The sequence below is a fragment of the Peromyscus leucopus genome, chromosome 20, assembly GCF_004664715.2.
Source record: "Peromyscus leucopus breed LL Stock chromosome 20, UCI_PerLeu_2.1, whole genome shotgun sequence".
NCBI lineage: Eukaryota > Metazoa > Chordata > Mammalia > Rodentia > Cricetidae > Peromyscus > Peromyscus leucopus.
In genome coordinates this window covers 58,119,782-58,124,725 of record NC_051080.1, presented here as the reverse complement: position 1 = coordinate 58,124,725, position 4,944 = coordinate 58,119,782, and the positions used below count along the sequence as shown (strand labels likewise).

General features: G+C 42.4%; 1 long non-coding RNA gene across 1 annotated transcript; it reads left to right on the top strand.

Moving 5' to 3' along the window:
* The first annotated feature begins 783 nt into the window (after positions 1–783).
* On the top strand, positions 784–4,375 carry LOC119086328. The gene is made up of 2 exons (XR_005089576.1): positions 784–1,567; positions 3,413–4,375. It is a non-coding gene; the product is annotated as an uncharacterized LOC119086328 (long non-coding RNA).
* The last annotated feature ends 569 nt before the right edge of the window (positions 4,376–4,944 follow it).

Here is a 4,944-nt window from a genome sequence, read left to right as displayed (position 1 = left end):
ATTTTTCGCACATGCTGAGCCTTGGTGGGAAAATATAAACTCCTGGCTTTGAAGGGTGCCATGTATGCAAATGTAAAAATGTGGTAGGATAAAATATATTTCTCTACTGGGCCAACTTGGGCTTCACAAACCTCCCCTTTCAGTCGGCATCTACTGTTTTCACCATTTGGAAAACTGTAAGCAAAGGGCAGGGTGAGCTGTACCTGGATAATTTGTGTTGTGTAGACATTCGATTTGTGCCTTCCATACCGTTGATCGGTCACATGCCTTTTGTAAGGTCTTTGCAAAGTCAGTGCCATGTTCATTCTGCCTGTCAGGAAGCAGCTTGGGCGTTTCCAGTGAGATGCTTTCGTGGTGGTACCAGGCCTTAAGGGTTCTTCCAGGGGCAAATGACCAAATCTAAATTGAGCAGTGAAAGGTGGAAGTGGTTTGGGGTAACCTTATTTATGGAAAGCATGGAAAGTTGAAAATAACTGCTATTAATAGGTGGAACCTAGTCAGGCATTTTGTATGAAAAAAAAATCACACAGAAACTTTGAGTTTGGGCCAGTTCTCTTGGGAAGTCCACAAATGTCTGTAACTCATGGGTGTAACCATGGAAAATCCTAGTAAAATAATGAAATATCACAAACGTTCTTTTTTTTTTTTTTTTTTTTTTTTTTTTTTTTTTTTTTTTTAACAAAACTGTTAATGAAACTAGAGACCCAATTCGGAGATGATAGGGGAATGTTTTCATTTTAGCAGAACCTTTTGGGCCATTGACTTGGATACATCTTAAAGTGTCTGTTTATTAGGGCTTCCAGGGTTGTGTTTGAATTATCTTCAAAGCTGAGCAGTGAAGGCTGATCTAGGCACTAAAACCCAGAGAACCATGTTACCGGTTCATTTTGCCAGGTACCAATATGTGTCGGGTGGAGTTTATATTCCAGAGACAGAGCTCAGTGCCGGGGCCTAACATTGTGCCTGGCATGCAATAGGCACTCACTGTCACCTGCACAGTTAGAAGTCATCCTTGCCATCTCTGAGCATGGACTCTGAAAAGAAAACAGACATGAAGCTGCTGATAGCGACTCGGCAGCACACGGCTGCGACATTGTGTTTATAGTGAGTCAGACTAAGTTTTACTGGTCCAGAGAAGACAGGCATCAAGATGACTGAGGCCGTGGGAAGGCCTGGTGAAGCCGGGTGGACCTGAACTAGACAGAACAGAGGTTGGGGAGGACCTGGACAAAGAGAGGGAGAGTGAGGGGGCTGAGGTTAGAAATTTATGTGGCGTGATAAAGGGAACTAGTTGGAATGGCAGTAGCTGGAGTTGGAATGCCACCCACTTAAATCTGGCTTTTCTTGTGCTTAGTGGGAAACATCTGCCCACTTGAGCTCAACTGTGACAGAGTGAAATTGATTTTGGGGGGAACATTGCTCTGGCTAGTGGTCTACAGCATGCTGCAGCATGGATGGCCGGGGACAGACTAGGAACCTGGACTTTCTCCAGGTGCTGCAGGAACCCAGGAAGACGGAGAGCAGCAGACCCAGAAGGACACAGCTGGAAGCAGAAGTGAGGACTCAGGTGAGAGCATCCTTGGGAGGGAGAGCACACAGACTGGTGAGTAGCACATGGCTAGATGAAGATGCTGGGCACAAAGGAGATGTGGGGGATTTCTGGGTAGCAGTTAGGGAAGGGAGCTCTTGGGTTTGAAGGAAAGTCCACCAGTTCACGCAGGAGGGTGGCATTTCTGACCCAGCTGTTGTAAATATAGTTACTGAAACACTGTCCAATCACTCTTCCACAATTTTCTCTTGCTTTGAGCAATTGCTGGGTTTAGCCATTTACTCAGCAAGAAAAACAGCTGAGTCATTTTCTGAGGGAGCCATCTACCTAGATAATTACTTTGAGGATGGAAGCTATAAACAGAGCTCTCATGCATGCTGGTTAAGCTGCTGAAATATTTGCTACTCAGTGGTAGCGAAACATTCCTTTGCCTAGTGACAGCTTTGGTGGGGCCACCACACTTACAAAGGAGCCAGGTCTTCTCTGTGCTTTCCTGCCAATCCCTGAAGCTTAGCAGTTCGCTGTGTGTGTTGGAGATTCTTTAAGAACCACTTGCTATGGGCCATCTAGAACGTCGATTCTCAACCTGTGGGTTGCGTGCGACCCCTTTGTTGGTCGTACAACCCTTTCACAGGGGTCGCCATTGGAAAGCACAGACATTTACCTTGTGTTCATAACAGTAGCAAAGTTACAGTTATGAAGTAGCAACGAAAGTAATTTTATGGTTGGGGTCACCACAGCATGAGGAGCTGTGACAAAGGCTTGCAGCACTGGGAAGATAGAGAACCACTGCTCTAGAATCCTTTTCATTTCCACTGTAGAGTGACGAAGCTCTGCAACTAACAGGTCTGCCTGACGTTTGACATAGCTCTGTGTGTACTATAGTCTCTAAAGAATCAAGCTGTGTCTTTCGTGGTTAGTCACACAGCATATCTTTAGTCTCTGCCTAGGAAAGTGGGCTTTGTTTTTCCCTGGCACCGGTTTGCCCAAGAACAATGCTTTAAATGAATGACTTGGTGAGATATTGGGGGGGCGGTTTCTCTGTATATATGTCATATATCATCTGGCCATATAATTGATTTCCAAGTTCAATTTAAACTGTTTCTGTCCATGGACATAATGCTCATTCTTTAGGTAGCACTATTGCAAAATACTGGTTTCGGAGCACCAGTTCTCTGTTTTAATTTATAAGGGCATGTGCTATAGGCCCATAGTATACTGTAGGATATCATACCAGATTCCTGTTCAGAACTTAATTATTATACACAAGACTCCAGCAGAGCGATTTCAAAGTCTTTTTTGAAGGGCTGAATATTCAGGTTTTTTTTTTGTATCCACAGCTGCCAATTCTTATGTTTTTTAGTGGTCTTCCATTCTCCATTTGCTGAAGATATAAAACCACATCTCAGAACGCATGTAGAAATACTATAAAAAGCATCCATGATTAATAGAACATTTTCAACATTAACTGTCTTAACCAATTCTATTAAAAGAAAACTTAAAGAATATTCCCCCCTTTTTTCTTCTTCCAAGTTCTAGGGGTGTTCCAAATATGGAAGCCTTCTGTCAGATTCCCCATGAATCCATGGGAGACTGTGATTGTCACATAAAAAGACAGAGATTTCTCCTTCTTACCTCCCACATTGTTGTTTTAACCATTTTACAACTAAGCTATGGTGAAGGCCTTGGTCCACTTATGAAAACAGATCCGTCCCTCTCATCTAAGACTGTGTCCATTGCAAAAATGGCAGGTTCAAAGTGAGGACATCTTTGTTGCTCCGTTGACTTATTTTGGGGTTTCTCCCCTCTCTGTGACTCCTCAGTGTCTCACGAGTTCCTCCTCTCTCTGCCGATCCTTCACAGACTCCATCTCACTCACGACACACGGACATGGCATCTCTATGAAGGCGGCGATGATCAGGTTTCAAAGGACAATGCAGCACGCTGAGGAGAAACCATCTCCAGAAAGCAAGGACCCCTAAGACTCGCAAGATAAAAGGACCTTATTTTCTTGGCAAGCTCTGTAGATGTTCTGCAATGACGGATGATATGACTGTTATCTTGACACCGTACTCTCCCATGTTGAAACTGTTTATGAGAACCAAACATCATATGAAGAACAGATTGCCAGACGCTAAGTAAATCATTGTAAAGGGTGGTGAGTCAAGTATTGCCAGTTTTACCCACATTGTCATTGTTATGATGTAACACATTCCTTAAGACTGATATTGTCTCCAAATTTGGGCACAAAAGCCTCCTCTTGATCAGTTGGCTGAGAACCTCCGCCTCCTGATAATGTCCCACTCAGACACAGCTGCAGAGACCCACGCATTCAGATTTGGACAGACACCCAACCTGAGTTAAGCACAAAGAACAACCCAGAAAAGATAGAATATTTTAAAAGGTGTGCGGAGATTACACAAACTGTAAATTTCAACCCTTGCTCAAGCAATAAACCCTGTAATCCTCTAAGCTCTGCTAGCCATGATTAATAAACAGTGGGTGTGCTAAGCATATGGAAAAATCATCCCATCTGGACCATTTAAAACTAGGACATAGACTTTATCTTTGTTTATTTCATCCTTAGCTAAAAGGCTTATTATGAATTGCAATAATCCAAGAAGCCAACCATGGAGGACAGACAAACTCTTTAGATAAAACCAAAAAAGCAAGCTCTGTAACTGAGGACCAGATGTATTTTTGGGTTTAGCTCTTGTACATATTTAGCCGAGCTTTTCAAGTGGGGAAGATTTGCATGTTTGTTTTGCAATACTAATGAATATGTTTTTGATTTACATTTTAGAAAATGGAAACTTTTATCTTCTTGGGGCTTTGTAACTTAATGACTTCCAGAGGGTAGCTTCGTGTCCTCTTTTAACCCTTCACCATGAGAAACATATCTCATTCAGAGGCCCAGCACTGGGTCTTGCCGAATGAACCCCTCCTAAGATAATGTGATTCCGTCTTTGCTGCTGGGATGGTAAGGGTGAAAGAGCGTATGACTTTCAATCTAGTGAAAACATATGTAAATGGCAAATTATTTTTAAACTGGCTTTAATGTGAATCTTGGGGGTATAAAAATGACTCCACAGATGATCTTTATATTAGACAAGCAAGCAGAGCTCTTTGGGATGAACGTTTGCTTTGGGAGGTAGAATCTTCTTCAGTATTGCTTCAACTTCCTCAGAGATAAAGATTGTTGGAGGAGCAAAATGTCACAGTATTTTTAAAAATTACTCCAGAAGATATCCTTAGGGTCAGTTCTTCCTTCCTTTCAACTTCTTTGAAGATGTTACGTGGAAAAAAAATCAGTAAACACATTTTACCCTCAGGACTTCCTTTCTTTGTAATTTGGGTTGGACAAGGACTTTATCAGAAATGGAAAAATTTATCCT